Here is a 20159-nt window from a genome sequence, read left to right as displayed (position 1 = left end):
TGGAAGCCTGGCTTCCCTTGGAGGGCCAATAGCCTCCTACAAACTGACATAAGGCACGTGGGCAGGAGACTTAACCAACCCGTGGAAACAGGCCATCCTTTGTTCCCAACTCCCTCGGCCAGGCACGCGGCCTCAGTCACCTACAATCCCGAACGGAACAGGATTTCTTCCAGATGCAAGCTGCTTCAAACAGGAAGCCCGGCTTCCCTTGTAGGGCCAAAGGCCTCCTACAAACTGACATTAGGCACGTGGGCAGCTGACTATACTTACCCCTGGAAAAAGGCGATCTTTTGTGCCCAACTCCGTGTGGCGGGAACCCTGCCTCGGAGACCTACACTCCCGAACGGAACAGGATTTCTTCCAGATGCAAGCTGCCACAAGCTGGAAGGCTGGCTTCTCATGGAGGGCCAAAGGCCTCTTGCATACTGACATCAGGCACGTGGGCAGGAGACTTAACCAATCCCTGGAAACAGGCTATCCTTTGTGCCCAACTCCCTCTGCCAGGCACCCGTCCTCGGCCACCTACAATCCCGAACGGAACAGGATTTCTTCAAGATGCAGGCTGCTTCAAACAGGAAGCCCGGCTTCCCTTGGAGGGCCAAAGGCCTCCTACAAACTGACATCAGGCACCTGGGCAGCTGACTTTACTTACCCGTGGATAGAGGCCATCCTTTGGGCCCAACTCCCTCTGCTGGGCCACCGGCCTCGGCCACCTACAACCCCGAAAGGAACAGGATTTCTTCCAGATACAAGCTGCGACAAGCTGGAAGCCTAGCTTCCCTTGGAGGGCCAAAGGCCTCGTACAAACTGACATCAGGCACCTGTGCAGCTGACATTACTTTCATCTGGAAACAGGCCATCCTTTGTGCCCAACTCCCTCTGCCGGGCACCCGGCTTCGGCCACGTATAATCCCGAACAGAACAGCATTTCTTCCAGATGCAAGCTGCCACAAGATGGAAGCTTGGCTTCCCTGGGAGGGCAAAAGGCCTCCTACAAACTGACATCACGCACCTGGGCAGGTGACTTTACTTACCCCTGGAAACAGGCTATCGTTTTTGCCGATCTCCCTCTGCCGGGCACCCGGCCTCGGCCACCTACAATCTCGAACGAATCAAGATTACATCCAGATGCAAGCAGCCACAAACTGGAAGCCTGGCTTGCCTTGGACGGCCAAAGGCCTCCTACAAACTGACATCAGGCACCTGGGCAGCTGACATTACTTTCATCTGGAAACAGGCCATCCTTTGTGCCCAACTTCCTCTGCCGGGCACCCGGCTTCGGCCACGTATAATCCCTAACAGAACAGCATTTCTTCCAGATGCAAGCAGTCTGGATCAGGAAGACTAGCTTCCTCTTAAAGCGCCAAAGGCGTCTTACAAACTGACATCACGCACCTGGGCAGCTGACTTTACTAACCCTTGGAAACAGGCCATCCTTTGTGCCCAACACCTTAGGCCGGGCACCCGGCCTCGGCCACCTACAATCCCCAACGGAACAGGATTTCTTCCAGATTCAAGCTCCCACGAACTGGAAGCCTGGCTTCCCTTGGAGGGCCAAAGCCCTCCTACAGTCTGACACCAGGCACCTGGGCAGCTGACTTTACTTTCATCTGGAACAGGCCATCATTTGTGCCCAACTCCCACTGCTGGGCACCCAGGTTCGGCCACCTACAATCCCGAACGGAACAGGATTTCTTCCAGATGCAAGCTGCCACAAGCTGGAAGCCTGGCTTCCCTTGGAGGGCCAAAGGCCTCCTACAAACTGACATCAGGCACCTGGGCAGCTGAATTTACTTAAACCCCTGGAAACAGGCCATCCTTTGTGCCCAACTCCTTCTGCCGGGCACCCGGCCTCGGCCACCTACAATCCCGAACGGTACAGGATTTCTTCCAGATGCAAGCTGCCACAAGCAGGAAGACTGGCTTCCCTGGGAGGGCCAAAGGCCTCCTATAAACTGACATCAGGCATCTGGGTAAGTGACTTTACTTACCCCTGGAAACAGGCCATCCTTTGTGCTCAACTCCTTGTGCCGGCATCGTGGTTCTGCCACCTACAATCCTGAACGAATCAGGATTTCTTCCAGATGCAAGCTGCCACAAGCTGGAAGCCTGGCTTCCCATGGAGGGTCAAAGGCCGGCTACAAACTGACATCAGGCACCTGGGGAGCTGACTATACTTACCTCTAGAAACAGGCCATCCTTTGTGCCACACTCCCTGTGCCGGGCACTCGGCCTCGGCCCCCTACAATCCCGAACGAATCAGGATTTCTTGCAGATGCAAGCAGCCAAAAGCTGGAAGACTGGCTTCCCTGGGAGGGCCAAAGGCCTCCTACAAACTGACATCACGCACCTGGGTAGTTGACTTTACTTACCCCTGGAAACAGGCCATCCTTTGTGCCCAACTCCCTCTGCCGGGCACTTGGCTTCGGCCATCTATATTCCTGAACGAATCAGGATTTCTTCCAGAGGCAAGCCGCCACAAACTGTCTCTCCTGGCTTCCCTTGGAGGGACAAAGGCCTCTTGCAAACTGACATCAGGCACCTGGGCAGCTGACTTCATTTTCTTTTTCTAAGGGCCATCCTTTGTGCCCAACTCCCTGTGCCTGGCACCTGGCCTCTGCCACCTACAATCCTGAACGGAACAGGATTTCTTCCAGATGCAAGCTGCCTCGAACAGGAAGACTAGCTTCCCTTGGAGGGCCAAAGGCCTCCTACAAACTGACATCAGGCACCTGGGCAGCTGACTTTACTTACCCCTGGAAACAGGCCATCCTTTTTGCCCAACTCTTGGTGCCGGCATCGTGGTTCTGCCACCTACAATCCTGAACGGAACAGGATTTCTTCCAGATGCAAGCTTTCTAGAACAGGAAGACTAGCTTCCCTTGGAGGGCCAAAGGCCTCCTACAAACTGACATCAGGCACCTGGGCAGCTGACTTTACTTACCCTTGGAAACAGGCCATCCTTTGTGCCCAACTCCCTTTGCCGGGCACTCGGCCTCGGTCACCTACAACCCCGAATGAATCAGGATTCCTTTCAGATGCAAGCTGCCACAAGCTGGAAGCCTGGCTTCCCTTTGAGGGCCAAAGACCTCCTACAAACTGACATAAGGCACCTAGGCAGGTGAGTTCAGTTTCCCTTTTCTAAGGGCCATTCCTTTGTTCCCAACTCCCTCTGCCTGGCATCGTGCTTCTTTTTTTTAATTCAGAGTTAGATAAACCAGAAAAAGAAATGAGAAAAGCAAAACACAAGTTGTCAGAGTAGCTGTCCATCAAATTAGAATCAATTGAGTGATTATAAATTATGAAACAATATGTCTGTAATTGCTCATAGGGGTCTTTTACTCTTGACTGTGGCTCAATCAAGATCAGCCGAACACTTACTAATGCTCTGCTTCTTCAGCTCTAACTCTGCACCCACCTGTACTCATTTATCCTTAAACTAGATACACTGCCAAGGAAAAGTGTGACTGATCACAAGTTTAAGTCATTAGTACCAGCTGTATAAATAGCTTGTGTATATGCTTTTAATGATCAGAAGAAAATATCACTCAGTTTCAAAGATATAGCACATAATGATCGGCATTTCTGGATTCTGTCTACAAACAAATTATTTGTTTGGTGCTCTAAGCAATTACTTCTTGTTCCTGGAAATGCTATTCTACATGGGGGAATTCTTCGTCCTAATATTTTCACCCCTTTGATGGGAGGCTTCTATTCATAGGTTTTTGGGGGTTTTTTTGTAAACGTACATGGAGTTTGCTTGTTTGGATAGGTTTTGTTATTTTTGTGTACTTAAGAGCAATTTTAAAACATTCCCATCCAAAGAAGTGTCATACAACAAAATAGGATTTGAAAGGTTACAAGATCCTCTGTTCTATTACTTTCTGAAACTATTCCAGTAGTTCTTTCACTTGAATACTTCCTTAGTACTGATAGTGTTCTTGTGGCTATTAAAACAAAGAACCCAGGATACAATGTCTTCCCATCATTCTTGATGTTCAGTCATGCTCTAAACACTCCTGCCCATTCACAAGGCTCTCACGAGCCACAGGGACATTTCCCACTGCTCCTTACTTACCCCTGATGCCTTCATGTCTTCTAAACGCTCCCAACATTTAATGGTTTTTACAGCACTTCTGTCAACATCCAAGTTCCATATTTGTATTTAAAGTCATTTTCAGCTTCCTTAATATGGAGTTTTCCAACTGACACGTCTGTAAGTGCGCACTCTCCTGTTTAACTACTGGTCACCACAAATATTTAAAGGAATTCAGGCACGCTTTCTTCAGCAATCCCTTGAAAAGAAGAAACCTGGATTATCAGACAAAGGCTACAAAATGGCACTGATGATCTGGCTCAGCACTGTGCCCTGAAGGCTGTTGCAGGCAGAGTAGTTCAGCCGCAAGATCATCGCCCCTTTCTACATTATCTGGAAATATTTCTTTAGCTCAACAGGGAGACAAGCTACACCAAAAATCCACACCTTATTGCCTATTTTCATTGTTTGTCTAACAGTTCTTTTGGTGGCTCTTCCCCAGCGTAACACCTAAATTCCACAAATACGGGAATTCTATTTCAAACTGCACCCACTTCTCATACCACATTGCTCCATATTCAGTAAAGCAAATGAAGTTCTGATGTATTTGAAACAAGACCACTGCCTGCAGGAGCTGTACTAGGGTACTACTGGTGCCTAAGGGAATCCAAAACTCCCTCAGAATAATGTCACTGCCCAAAAATACCTAGATTCCACTCAAATCTTCCCTAACACGTTACCAAGCCCTACAAGATCAGATGCTACTTAGATGTGAACGTTCCAGGGTGTTGCTCATTGCTCAAATTGTGACTGAACTTCAATCACAATTGAATGGGAGTGTTTTCAAGCCTCAATTTCCTCACTCGTATTTCCATAGAGAAATTTAATTTCTGCTGGAATCTACTACATTTTTTCCAAAGGCAGATAGAATACTGGTTCCAACCAACTTGGAGCTGCAGTAAAGAAAAACACTGGAAATACTTTAAGCAACTGCAGATGGCCATCAGGACTTGTGTACAAATACTCCTGGATCATTCAAGGAAGTATATTAATTCAAGACCACTGGAAAAAGGTACCAGTTAAAATGTCTGCCATCTCTCCTTGCAGTCACCAGGTGTATGTTTGGTGGCTGCGTGCTTCACTTCAGCACAAGGAAGACTTGGCATTTTTAATTTACAAGCTGCAGGTAAACTTTGAAGATGTTACTGGTTGTTGGCAGTATTGGCTGTTCAATTTGCTCTCTTCATACCCGCTTCTTTCTTCTCCACCTTGCCCCACACAGGAAAAAAAAAAACCTACGTAAGTGCTCTTCAGAGAGGAGAGACTAAATCACAAACACTTCAGGGCAGGAAGCTTCAACAGTTGAAGCTCTTATTTGCAAGTTCTGTAAATGCTATTTCATACAACTCGATATATTCGCCACCCCACCTTTTCCACAGGCAAACACTGTATCCATCCCTCCACCCCTGAAGCCCACCAGGGGCACTCTGGTATCTCTGCCACCATCTTGAGGAGCAACAGACTCTGAAACATTATTTTTAAGGAAATTGACAATTATACACACAGCATACGCTGTTTGCCTCTGCAAGTCACAGCCAACATTTCTATTCTTTCCTCCAACAATAAATTTAAAGTGTGTACTACATTTATATAAGAAGAATATATAACCCAAGAGCGCCGACTGCAGCCCCACAAAGCCACCAAAAGTTTATTTGGTCTCGCAAAAGAAGGCAAGCACCTTTCAGAGGCATCACCATTTCCTTCTCTCCTGGATACAGAGCCCTTCAGGCAGATTTGGCACACACGCTTGCAGTAAGAGGACAAGATGGAGCAATTCTGTCAGTGCAGCAGATTAAAAAAACCTGCCACCAAGAGGCTTTATTCCAAAGGCAATTCTCCTCTGATTCACAAAAGGTCTGCCTACCATACAGCCAAGCAGAGGCTCCCAGATGGTGCTGGCAAAGCAATCTCCACTTTCTCCCAACAGCACAGCAGCATGTTGATGTCTAGAAAAAATATTTCCAGTCCTGATCCCTTTGCTGTCAGTTCTGTAACATGCACTGCCCTGATTAAATAAATAAAAGCCTATCAACCACCAGCAGTTTCAAGACTTACATGAAGCTCTCCTACTCTTAGGGAAAAACCCCATGAAGTCAGCATTTAAAACCAAGAGAAAGTGCTTGGAATTATATCTCTTTCTTAATGACAGTCTCACTATTCCCTAAAGTTTGGGGAAGTTCTTTAAAGCCGCAACATTTTTGGCCAGGTGATCAATAGTTTGCTTCAGTACGAGACAGGACTAACACTGGACAGGTACCTCTAAAGTCACCAGAAACCAGCAGATTGCAGTTGGCTTCTCTCACAGACACACCTCTAAGCGATCTTGGCTTCCAGTTCCAGTCTCCTCCACCCTGGCATCCACACATGAACAAATGGACTAAGCAGCATTGCTCAAATCCTGCTGCACTTGCTTAACCTCCATAAGATTTCCCAGGAGAACTTTACTTTGTGGCACTTCTGCTCTCCTTCAGTCCTGCAGCTCTTCTGCAAGTTTCTGCTCAAGACTTAGCACAGACTACTCAAGAAATCAGAACACAGGAACTCAGAAATATTTCAACAATTAAGCTTTCTTCTGGAGTAGAACCAACCATGTAAATCATACAACTAGAATATTTCCCTGATTTTTATTTTAAGCTTTAAAAAAAATCCACACTAATTAAAGGACCTTAATACATTGATAAAGTATTTACCAGGCCAATGAATAAAAAGGTTGAAGTTTCTCTCAAAGAAAAAAAACAAAAACAAACAACCAAAAAAACACAACCAAACAAGTCTAGGTGGGAGATAACAGGCACAGCACCCTGTGTCACATTTTTCTGTCTTGAAGAAAAAATAATGGGGATGTTTGGACAAGTATTTATCAGAACAAAGCCTACAGTGGCCCCTGAGGATAAAGTCAAATTTTTTCAATGCCAGCTAGTCAGTAGCTCATCGTGACTGTTAAAAAACTGAACTCAAGGACACTGGCAAAAGCAAGATTTGAGAACTGTAGATATACTATCAAATTTCTACCATGTGAAACCTATTTTGATGGCCACAACAAGCAAGACACATTCCCTAATGCACACATTTGTCATACTCAGGTTTGTTACACCGAGTGATTTAAAGTGACCCTGCAGAAAAACTGGTTTGCAAAGACAGCAGACAAGAAAAACTTAGAGGCCACAAAGAGTAGAAGAGGAAAAACTGAACCACCACTTGCTAATGATAGTTCAGTTCATGCACTTGTGTATGCAGACCCAGCCAAGCCAACAGAAGGTGAATGAAAAATCTGAAAGCACAATTGAGCAAACCTTCAAAAAATATCTATCACTTAAGAGGCCAATTTCATATGCACATGATGCTGAAAATTTAGAAGAATCAAAATAATTGAATACTGAAGCAGGAGAATAAGAGTCCATACCATTGACACACGATCATTTTTTCCTCTTAAAACAATGGGAGAAATGTCTTGTATTAAAACAATTGCTTTCTTTAGGACTTCTAAATTGCACTAAATATTAACCTTCCTAAAACTGCACAATGGCAAACCCAAATTAAAAAAAAAAAAAACTTGGGACAAGAAGAAACAGTGATATATATGAACACAGTTCAACAGATCTCCATAGACACTCTTACATTTCAGAATTGAGTTCATATTGACTATCATACACATTAATTTGAAATCCCAGCTTTAGTCTTTCATACAAGTTCTACTTCTCAGTATTTTTTAATGAGGAACTAAGATCTTGATAAAGCCATTCATTTCATTGTATCCGAAAGTCCTTTGCCTGCTGTACATTTTCTCTGCAGCTGTAGGCATGCATGAGTATGCCTAGCATGTGCATCTGCGTATTTCTATTTACACTAGGAGTGCTTAAATATTCATCTGCAGTTATGTATTTATGTACACAGCTAAAACCACACAGCTATGTTAGATCTGATGTATTTTAATGGGGGTCAAATCTTCAATCCATGCTGGGATTTTCTGCTATTTAAGAGAAACAGGCTGTGGAGCATTTGATCTTTTTCTCCAAGAGCAAGATAAAATGTCCCAGATGTGCCCAATTCTCAAATGCATTGTTTGTATCTCTTGTAAGAACAAGTCTCCAGGCACCTGAGCAAAGATAACCCACGTTACATGGATACCTCACAGACTGGCAGCAAAGTGCTGTCATCTTACCAACCAATATTAAAAGCAGGCTACTGCATGAGGCTGCCAGAGAGGCTTAGGCAGTGCTGTTACAGCTCACATTTCGCACTTGGTTTGCTACAAGAAGCAACAAAAAATAGTATTTTTAGCTCACCAATAACAATAGGAAAAGAGCAAGTGCTTTCCATAAAGAAAGATTCTCACCTGACACCAGGAGCCCCCTGGAATCTTGGATACAATCAAGCTCTATGAAATACACTGCTGATATACCTTGCAGATAAGACAGAATTTTACACCAATCTCAGTTTCCCATCTTAATATATTCTCTTTGCTGTGACAGGTAATTATGCAGAGCAGGACAGCCCTCTGAATCGCTGTCTTGTAAAACAAACATCGCTTTAATTAACATAACCAGTACAACAAAACATTTTCTAAATTTGCACTCAAGAGAAAAGATTCCCTTCACTAAGACAGCAGCTTGAGGGCATTGAGAGGATTTTTTGGACTTGGGGGACAGGGACAGAGCAACATTACTTGTTTGTTTTCAGTTTTGTGCAGCTCCTCATCTGATTCACCGGCTATTGAGAACTGACAGAAATGCCACCTATCTTATCTAAACAGTTCTTATCTGACCTTTTTTGGCTTCTCTTGAGACAGACAGCAGGACTCTGGTACTGCTAAAGGAAAAAGTACTGCCTGGTATCTCTAAAAACACAGATTTTCAGAAAGAAAAGAACAGTCGAATGCATCAAACAAGAACACTTTATTCCTTCAATAATGCTTACGTATTTTCACTATTTCAAAGTCTCCAAATAAAGCTTAGAAATTAAACACGTTAATGCTACATTCAAATATTTCTCTCTTCTAACCTAAGCCAGGAAAAAAAAGAAAACCAAATCAGGAAAAGAAATCCTTATTTTTACTACAAAAAGTCTCAGTTTTCCACATGAGAAGCCACATTCTCAACAAATCGATGCCAGAAGAGTCAACATTATTGAAGAGGGTTAAAGTGAGCTGTCAAATTACCTTCCATCCTCTGAGGATGTGCACTACACTACCAGCATGTTTCCAGCTCTCACATTCAGAGTAGGAGAGCCAGGACTAAAACATCTGCTGGGCCTAACAAGGTCCATGTCACATCTCTGTGATAACACATTGCTCATGTCTATCACGTAACACAGGCAGAACATATTCTCCTGGTTTTAGCCCCTTAGATTCCTCGGTCTAAGCAAGAAATTGGCAGCCTGCCAGGCTTCCTATGGACCATTCTGGGGTGGGACCACCAGGTAAATCTCCCCGAGTCAGGTCATGATATCCTAAAGAGAGACACTGCCCTACTTCCCCATGGATAAATGGGATGATGAGCAGTGCAGCAGGAGCAGGAAGCTCTGCTAAGTTTCCACCACTGCCATGCATTTTCTCTTCACTAAACATCGATTTACTTGCAGGAAGAAAGGCTCCCCTAATAGAACCTGTTCTTTTTATTGCAACCAAGAGGGAAATGGCGAAAAAATAGCTTGAAACTATACCAGTTTCAAGCTATTATTAACTAGCAGGCATACACTGACAGTAGGAGAGATGCGGTGGCAAGAGGACTTTCAATAGCCAAAGAGCCCTTTCATCATCTGACCAGCTTCATCTATTGTATTCAAATAAATGTTAAAATACAGAGAAATCACACATATCTAGAGCCTTTACAAGGAGTATCCAGTTGCAGATTTCTTTCTGCACATGACTAAATTTAATGCATCCTTGCCGTATACAAAAAAAAAAAAAAAAAAAAGCCTTGTGAAATGAGAGGTGCTAACATTTTCTAACAAATGCGATGACATTACAGAACAGGATCCTTTTTGTTACTCATGAAAACAACATGCACTTGGTGCAATTGATTTCACACATAAACGGCAACAGTTTCAAAGCCCAATATTGCTTTTTTTGGCCAGTTAGTAGAAACCCATTTCTAAAGCTGATAGCAACTCTGACAATTAATTACAAGCTCAAGATCAAGCATGTCAAATCCTTGTGAAATCCCTAGACATCAATCAGAATGACTCCTGAGGGCCTCCATAGAGTTCAGAGCAAGTATTCCCTCTTTTTGCAGATCATCTTTCAGTGCCTCTGAGCTGCACAGATTATCAGCAGGAATATTTTATGGAATAAGATCAAGGTAAATAGGACCAGGAGGTGTACAGTTTCCTGAGTTTAGGTACAACAGACTTGCCACAGGTAAATAACTGCTCACTTAGGCACTTATACATATTACAGCCTGGTGAGGGGTGGGGAAACACTCACAAAGGAGACTAAAACACACTGCAGGGCAAACTGCAATTCCACCAATCCACACCTGCAAAACTCATTTACCACAACCGTGCTCAGCACTCCATAAAGACTCCTAATGAATTTATGCAGCACCAGTACAAGTTGACAAATACATGAAAAACATTTTAAAAAAAATAACTATAATGTCATGATGTTCCTCATGCTGATCTGAGTCAGGGTAAGAGCTGAAGGGCATTTCCTTGTGAGCTGAGAGGCCCACAGAAATAACCCAGCCATGATTGTCCCCAAGGACAACAAATGGGGCAGACCCCACACTTCCAACAGGCTGAGCTAATCAACAGATCTGCACATCTACTGCAGAATCTGCATAAGAAATCGATTGAAACCATGTGTTGTTATGGATTCATTTTGCCAAAAAATTAACTGTGACGGGTTGGCACGGTAATGACTTGAACTTTTCCACAATACCATGAAGTACTGATGCTTCTGGAACAACAAAGTAGATTCTGATGTACCATTTAGCCTTCCTAGAAAGAAACCACGCCAACAAGATAAGGTAATCTTGAAATTGCCATCTTCAAGCTTCCTAAAACTGGAGAGAAGGTTTGAAATCTATTCGGACTCTGATTAAACTCAGCAATCAACACGGTAAAAAATATATTAAATAGAGCTTTTAAATAGACAAACTGCAACAGTATTTACTTATTTTCTTCTATTTCTCCTCCCTGGAATCAAGTACTCAGGAAAACTTCTTACTTCTACAACAGCATATTGACTTTTTGACACTATGATCATTAAAGTCAACGTGGAAAATACATGCCCAAATAGAAAATCTAGATGCTGAAAGGAATATCAACCAAGTCAAATCCAACTTTTAAAAACAGAATCCTCAAGAAATGAGTCACCCACCCCCAAAACAAATGCAGCAGGAGAGGCAACTTATTCATCTCACAGAGATCATTCTCCTATCTCTCCATGCTCTGCTCCAAAGTGTGTTCAAATCAAAGGTTCTCATTTTTTTTCCTCTTCCCCTCAAATGTATTTAATTAGGTTTTTTTTTTCTTTGAAGTCAAGGAAAAGAGGCCTATTTATTTCAAGGAATATTTAGCCTGGCTTTTTCCTTCCAGTGTTCTACCTCACGGCATCTTCAACCCCATTGTTCCATAGGGACAGGGAGGCATCCAAATAAAGATTAATAAAAAGGCAATTACTGTGGTATTATTAATTGAAGGAACAGGATCACTTTTTCCAGTGTCAATGAACTTCAATACACTAATAAAATTAACAAATATCAAAGTGGTTTGGGTCTGAAATAGAAACATTTCCATTAAATCTGAGTAGCTTTTCCAAATACTGGGCAAATAGTTTGATACACTTTGAAATACTAAAATATCTCCAGTGCTCCAAGATGAAGCTGAGCAAATTTCACTGTATGAAATGAGAGTAGACATTGTTTGCACCTTCTAAGCATGCATTATATTTTCATCTTGGTGCTTAAAACAAGGCCACTGCAAGGAGAATTTCCACTATCCCAGCTGTCAGTAACTGGTTTTGTGACTTACCTGCTGGGGAATTACTCACTTCCCATTGCAAATCTGAAATCACTGTTCATTTGGACAGACTGCTCCTGACTGCACCCTGATGATGTGTCCTCAGTCCAGCTCATGGCACTGGCAAGATAAATGTGTAGAATGAGATTAGGGGCAAAACACTAACAAATTTTGCTTAGATCAATGAGATGCACTCACACCCTGTCAGTACTACCTGACATCTTCCTGACAATATTATGAGGCAATTAATGTCTGTATGTCTTGGCTGATGGAGGTGAATTATGGTAAGTTCTAGGAGGCAACTGTCTAAAGCAGGGGAAGCTGATTAATTACCCAGCAATAATTCATTATTGAGACATTTAGGTTGACTTGTGCACCACAAAGTCAGAGAGAGCAGGAAACAATCAAACCTATGAATACTATTCAGACTAAACTCTTTGCAGCTATAGCCATAGAGGCACATATACATAGAAAATAACACCATCTCAGAGAAATAAGGTGCTTGGAAGCAAATCCTCAAACCAAGTGGGCAGTCTCCATCCCATACAACGGATGTATCAGCACATGCAGCAGGAGCGCCTGTGCTGGAATTCTCACTATTTCTCAGGTCTGCCTGTTTCCTGTATCAAACAATGATCACACACCCAGGGGCACAAATGAGGAGCCAGTCTGCAAAGCCTTGGGCTTTGATCTCACACTGCTACACTGAAGCAAATGGACAGGAAAATAGAAGAAGCCTGTAAACACCTCTGCTGATAAAGATCTGTATGTTAATACCATTAACATTGACTACATCTAATTTAAAGCTGATATCTGCCAGCATATCACATACAAGTCTCTTTTCAGGTGTACAAAAAATGTGTCTATTTCACAGCATTTCTTCCTTTACTTCTCCACCTGGATCATACAGAAAATACATTTCTTGGCCACCAGCAAATCATTACCCCTCATGGGGACTGTTCCCTAAAGAGTTTAAGTACCAGAACAATGGACTACTGCACAGCACCAAATTTCAATTGTGACTTAACTATTCCACAAAGGGGATTTACTGTAGTGACACCTCTCAGGAATACACCATTATTTTAAATTTCACTGATATTTTCCACTAACAAAACAGCACTTCTACTTTAGCAGTGATTCGAAGATGGAAACTTTCCATAAAGCCTTTTCTTTCCTCTGGGTGTCAGAGTTGTCCTCAAAGTCCTTCTGTGTTAAAAATTAATTGTCTGGTTTGGTCTAACACACCCAATGTATTAGTTAAGGAGTACATGCACAGTAATATTTCAGAAAGATTACAACCCTCCTCCCCAGAATCTTGGATGGCAATTTTGGGTTACTCTGAACCTCTCTCCAGCTTTGGCTTCTGAACTTTTCATTAGTTTTCCTCTTTTTGTAACCTGCTGTCCAAATACCAGAACAACCACTTGACCATTTCCATAAACAAAACATCCTCTGCAAAAGTCTTCAGTCAGAATCTTATTATTAAAGCAAGTTTTTCCAAACAGTTTCTGCTGCAGAGTCAAAGGGCCCTCTGCTCAGAATCCTTTTCCTTAAAAGGATGGGGATATGGATGATTTCTGTGCCTTGTAAAGGTCCAGTGCCATTCACCTCTGGATACCAAACTGTTCTTACATCTGACTGGGGATGTAGTCACGGAAGATGAGAGGATTTCTCTCTAGCAATGATATCCTGCCCCTTGGCAGATATCAGGCAGTTTAAATCAAATTTCAGGTTTAGCTCACAACACTCAGGATGCTGACAGATGATGGAAGCACTGTCACAGCAGCTCTAGCTTGACTTTCCGCCTACACTACTGCACATTTTAAATCACTTCCAAACAGGATCACTAGAAAAGGGCAGCGATCCTTAAATCATCCATGAAAACACAATGGCATCCAACAGGTGTTTGCTTGAGTTATCCCCCTAAGGGAAGGCAGTACTTAAACAGGCATATAGAGGAAAAAATGAATAATTCTGTTCCTAAGAGCTGCCTCCTTCCCCTGTCTCCTCATTTCACATCAACATCTAAGAGGTCAACATTCAAGAGCTTTTCTTACAGTCTCTTCTTGAACTCCTCGGACTTGTTCTCATCTCAGTATATCCAGGTAACTCCATTTAGAGTTAGTATATCCAGGTAACTCCATTTAGAGTTACTGGAGATTTGTTCATCACGTTTATTATCTTCCAAGCTACTAGGCAAACCAAGTGGGTTATCCTGTCTTAAAAATTCCAGGTCTGCCTGACCAATATATGATAGACATTCAATTTAGGAAATACTGCCAAAAAGAAGACATTTCCCTGATCTTCTGAGTATAGTGGACACCACATAAAAGTACTAGAGCAGAGCCATGAAAACCAGAGCAAGGGGAACAATGCCTGGCCCAGAATTGTCTCTCTCACACAGAAAAAAAAGTCAGAACAATTAGGAGGAAGTCCAAGATTATTTAGATGATAACCATGTGTCCACCAAAACACTGCACTGGGGAAATGGATGGAGTCTAGAGAATTAGAGCAGCTGCCAACATGAGACTTAAGTTTGTAAACACACTTTTCATTGTAACTCTCCACAAAAAACCTTGGGACCTTTCACTACTCTCCCCAGAGGTTTTGGCCTTGTTATTAGTTTGCTTGGTGCCAGTTTGAGTGCCACTGAACCCACCTTATAATTTATCTTCAGAATATTTAATTAGATGAATTTTGTGCTCTATTAACATGCTTGGGTTTAACTTTTTGCCTTATTTAACATTATAAAGTAGATAAAGGATAGGGCCTATAATTGTTTACATCGCATTAGGCACAATTTCTGCATTCTGTGAATGCTTCCTCATTAGTTTTTCTCTGCTTGCTTAATTTATCCACTCCAAAAGACTGAATTCATTAACTACAATTACCATGGTTATTGTCTTTGGAATATTTTTATGTACTTATAATTAACGTATTTTAAACATACAGTCAAAGGTCATACATTTGAAATCATGTGTAGCCTTCCGTACTGATATCAAGATTTAGTTCAAGAATATGATTGATAATTTAAATATTTTCCTTTCTCAAGTCATGGAGCATAATAGAATAATTATCAAAAAAAAATACTGCCATATCATCCTATCATCATGCCTATTCTATTATTCCTGTGGATTATTTGAGTAATCCATAATAATAAAAGTTCTAACGAACAATAATTAAGAGAAAAGATACAGGATAGTTCCTCCCAGTTTTGATACCATGAGCCCTGTAAGGTTAACTCCGAAGGCCTCCAACGGGCGTTCAGAATAATTCATTTTGTGTATGATATTCCTTATTTATAGCCAAAGCAGGGAATATACTTCAGCTTCTAAACATTTACAATCTCTAATCCATTTTTTTTTCAACATGAGTAATTTACATATCCAAGTCCAAACTGAATGAAAACTACGTTTTGATTTACTAAAATCTCATTATTCTTCTAATTGCAATAGGCACGAGATTGTACAGTAGCAAATCCCTCCAATTTCCACTAACTTCACTGAATACCACACCTTAACTTTATACAGGATAAAGATATTTAAGGAATTCTATATTGTTTGACAGTTCTAAGATACAGTTTTGCTTTTGCAAACTGTATTCCAACTGCTGTTTTCAACATCACCTCATGCTACACAAAAATCACAATGCAACCTTTTCATTTCCACTGGATACATGCAATATTATTATTAGTTACTAAAATTAATTGTGGGACACTGTCATGATCTTTAGAAAGGTTAAAAAATCCTTCGTTGCCCTTTAACTGAAGTCGTTTCAAGTGCAAAAACGCCAGAATCAAAGCACAGCAATAGAGAAAAGGAGAGGAAACAGAACTAATCTTATTAAGGAATGAAAAATAGATCCTTTACCATAATGAGAATGGTTCCTACAAATGGTGTTTATTGTGTGCTTAACAAAATAAATATTAATAGAACTTAGCAAAGTAATGCCTTAGATCCAAGCTTATAGCATCATATCCTTTCAATAGTTATGCTTGTTGGTTTTGTCCTTTTCTTCATTCCTGTCATTGATTATCCTTTGACCTAGTCCTCCCTCCACCTCTGACCATCATTCATCACACATGGTCTTATACTGCAAATCATCTACCCAAAAGAGAAACCAGTGCATTCTTCAGCCAGTGATCAAATTCCAAGTACTCAATGAAACAAGTCTAAAATACAAAAGATTTTTCAGTTCATTTTATAACTTGCCTGCTGTCATTACCCCAGCATCCCAGAATTAACATTTTTCATTCCCACTTCTAGATTATTTATTTCCTAATGCCTTCCATTGCTCTCTTAAGACATGTTTTAGATCTGGTTATCCCACAGTTATTCCAAGTATTTTAGCTAGGCACGACATTGAGACTGAGGTTTACCTAAGTCATTAACTGAAAGCCAGGAGAAAAAAACAAAACCAAACAAAATAAAGACCAAAACCAAAAACCAAAAAACCCAACCAACCAAACAAAAAAACCCCCAAAATCAAGACAGCTTTTTTCTGTAACCAACAGCAAAGAAAGAAAAGCGTGTTTGCTTTCCTCACTCCCATCTTTACAGTCTCTCTGGTCTTAGCATCAAAATCAAGTTGTTCCTTTTGCTCTTCCCTTGCTATTTCTTCCCCCACCAAAAATCAAAACCTGATGTCATCTAGATCAACTTCGCAATGAGAACCACAGTGCTGGGAGAATGGCTACCTGAGCACAGAAACACAGAGCTCAAAGCCTTAAACCTGGGCTAATCCTTCAGGAGAACGGGTCCATTCTCTCAGAGGAAAAATGGCAACCTGAACTGCATTAAAAAATGCAGGTTTTTGATCCCTCTTCAAGTGCACAGCACACAATATTTTGCTCTGCACATAGCTGTTTAAGCAGTCCATCATCAAGGCTTTCTAGCCTTTACTAGAAAGTGTCATTAACACGGGGGTTGGGACATTAAATGTCAGCTTTTATCATTAACTCATTTTAAAGGCATGTTCTCTTTCCATTTAAATCTGCACTGCACCTTCAGTTTGATTTTGGCAAGCAAGACAGAGTCACAAGACAAGAAAGATCAACCCAAAACTTCCAAAAGTGAATGTGACCTCTGAAGATTGCATCCTGTTTTACCAGCTGCTTCATCAACATCTGTGCACCTTGGAGTAGCCTGAGACATAGCAAAGGACACACTTACTGCTAATTTTGATTCTTTTATAGTAAAAATTCTTTAAGAGATTTCAGGGAAGAAAAGAGCAAGTACCAAACAGTCTATAAAGGTTTCACTGGTATTATGATACAGCACATTAATAGCTTTAATGTGAAGAAAAAAAAATTACATGTGGGCTAATAAAAAGCCTTCTTTTAATTCCCTCTGTAACACCTCCCCACGACTTGACCATCTGTACATTGATATATGAGTAAAAACACTCGAATGTGTGGTGCCAAGGGACTTGTAGATTCACAGAAGCTGACTACAACAGCACCACGTTGAGAACACCCCCTGCACAACCTTCAGCTCTGCACAAGAAGCCAAAATTAGCACTTCCCCCCTCAGCTGCTTCAGAGTCGTGCTGACTTCACCAGCCAAAGAGTAATTTCATAAAACATCTGTCTGACCTAAAACAAAACTTGCAAAGAAACAAGGATAGGTTGAAGGTAAGGCAACTTGGGAAGATCTTTCCTCTGTAAAGATGCTACTGCACATCCACTCAGCTCAAAATACACCAACTCTTTAAGCATTTTTCTTTCACTCCTCAGTATTTTACTTGAATAAGCTACATATACTCTTATGAAAATGGTGCAAAGATTATAGATGTGTACAGGATATATATACAACATTGTTTCTAGTACAAAATTCATAGCTTCAGATTTTTTCTAAATTCAAATTCATGGCTTAGAAATTTGCTTTGTAGGGAAACCGTATCACATTCTTCTAGAAATCAAATTTCCTTGGGAAATAAAAGGAGAAAGAACTTGAAAAACTATTTAAGAATATCTTAAGTTGCTCTAAATCAGGAACTATAGTAATTTTTTTGGTCTTGACTCACAGCAAAATGATTTTAACTAGGAAAACAGTCTCTGCAAACTTGAACTGAGCGTTTCACCAATGCAAGTAATGAGAGATGGTTGCTGTGAAGTGAATATTTCACCTCGGGATGTGTTTTGCAATCCAGCAAACCATAAGCTGTCAGGAGCATCTCATCTCAGTGACTTCCCTGAATAGTCCTCACAGGATTTCTGACTCAGTCAGAATATGGTAAGGAGTATGGCCAAGCAGAGAAACCTCTTGATAACGTTTGTTTTTAAAGGAGGGGCAGAGTGGCATTTTTACATCTTTGCACAATAGTCCTATTTTTGCTGGGCCCAAGTTACCCTACATTGCACAGAATTTCTGATGTTAGGGTTGAAATTAGAACGGCAAATCCTAAACACCAAGGATGCAGTGTGTCCTTAAAGAGAAACATCAAAAGCTAGTACACTTTGTGCCAAGTTAAAGGTTTTGAGTACAAAGATGTAACAACAGAAAAGTTCATGCATGCTTATATGAAAAAATATGAAGTGTATCTGCAACCTAGGGCTTGGAAATTATTCATTAAAATAAGAAGGCCCAAGCCCTTAGATACTGTTTTGACTTTCTTCTTATTTTGATCTTAATGTGAAACAATTTACAACATCAAAATGTTGTTATATTTCAGAAGTTTTGTTTTAATTGTAATGCCGAATTATATAATAATTATAATTTGCTTTTCAAATCATCTTTGAGAAGAAAGGAATAATAAAATTATCCTAGTAAAACCACTAGGGGATTATTGTTGCACTGGAATATCAAAGAACTTCGGATGCATTGAAGATTTATTGTCGCACAAAACATCGAAGTGTTAATGATCTTAATCTGAAACTGGGTGTTCTTCCTTTGATTAGGCACTATACATCAGTATGACAGTCTTAATACTTTCTGGTTAGACTGATAAATGCAACAGATTTTGTTACGTTACTCAGTATGCCTGCAAGTTAATATAGAAATAAAACTATTTCCTTATAAATTTTAGATTATGCAGAGGTAAGCACAGTACAGCTGTTGCCTTATTTTGCAGTGCACACTGTATTATGAAATGGATTAAGCAACTTCCCACCCCCCAAACAGGAAAAATTATGGGAGTTTTTCCTCTGAGCTGATGTTCCTCCTAACAAATGCTTCAGTTCAAACTGATCAAGGCATTTAACATTTGAATGAGCTTACTAATTTAAGCAACAGTACTATGCTTACAGCCAGGAGCATACACACCTCACCTAACTGACTGAGCAAGGGGGACCTGCAAGTCCACAATTATTCTGGAATTTTCACTCTGTGGCTTACGAGTACCTCCATCTCATGTTTATTAGCAAGACTCAAACACAGCAAGAACAATCACATATTTCCTAAGATAATGAGCCCTTGTTAATTCTTCATTTATCCTTACTAAGAAAACCTAAGAAACCAAGCTTTATATTGCAAATGGATAACAGAAAAGAGCAAAAATTTTTCCTAAGAGTCATATGGGAATAAAATAACTACATCCATTTCAAATTATTTCATGCATACCAAACCTTGCAAAGCAGGCATGCAAACATTCATGCCTAGGCACAAAGTATTTCTGCTGAGAAATGCAATCTTTCACTTGCACATCGCTGTAAGTTAATATAAATCTTTCAAAAGATTCCTCAGTATTTTTCATTTTTCAAACCCGAATTTAAATAACATCCATCAAGAATTCACATAAGCAGAACAAGCACAGCAACAACAAATGAAAAAACGACTCTCTGAAGCAGACAGTTTAATGCCCAGCACGCAAGACAACACAAACAAAACTAAAAGCAATGGCTCAAAATAGGCACTGTTTTTTTCTCTTTTCATCAAAAGCTGATTATAACCCCTCTAAGAAACCAGCATGATCTCCACAGGCTTCACTGTCCTATATGAGGAAGATACAGTGGCATTTATTTGTTGGATTCACACAGTGGGTGTGTGACCCGCTCGAGCAGGGTGTGGAGGGCAGAGCTGGGCACACATACAGCTCCTGCCCAAGGTGCACAACAAACAAACACTGCTGCTGTTGCAGGACCACCTTCCCTACACAATTTTTC

General features: G+C 41.2%; 1 long non-coding RNA gene across 2 annotated transcripts in view; it reads right to left on the bottom strand.

Moving 5' to 3' along the window:
• Positions 1-4913: 4913 nt before the first annotated feature.
• The window catches only part of LOC136304815 (uncharacterized), a 32008-nt gene continuing 16762 nt past the window's right edge, over positions 4914-20159 (bottom strand). The window contains exons 2-3 of one of the 2 annotated variants that reach the window (XR_010724835.1): positions 12071-12178; positions 4914-5304 (exon numbers count right to left, since the gene is read on the bottom strand). This is a non-coding gene — a long non-coding RNA (uncharacterized lncRNA). Of the gene's footprint in view, positions 5305-9713; positions 11036-12070; positions 12179-20159 lie in introns of those variants that run through there. The other variant, XR_010724834.1, reaches the window with a different exon arrangement.

This window comes from Chamaea fasciata, unplaced genomic scaffold, assembly GCF_029207755.1.
Source record: "Chamaea fasciata isolate MVZ Bird 193981 ecotype frontalis unplaced genomic scaffold, bChaFas1.0.hap1 SCAF_189, whole genome shotgun sequence".
In the NCBI taxonomy this organism is placed as follows: domain Eukaryota; kingdom Metazoa; phylum Chordata; class Aves; order Passeriformes; family Sylviidae; genus Chamaea; species Chamaea fasciata.
The sequence above is the reverse complement of the archived record's forward strand: the minus strand, read 5'-3'. Positions and strand labels throughout refer to the sequence as shown.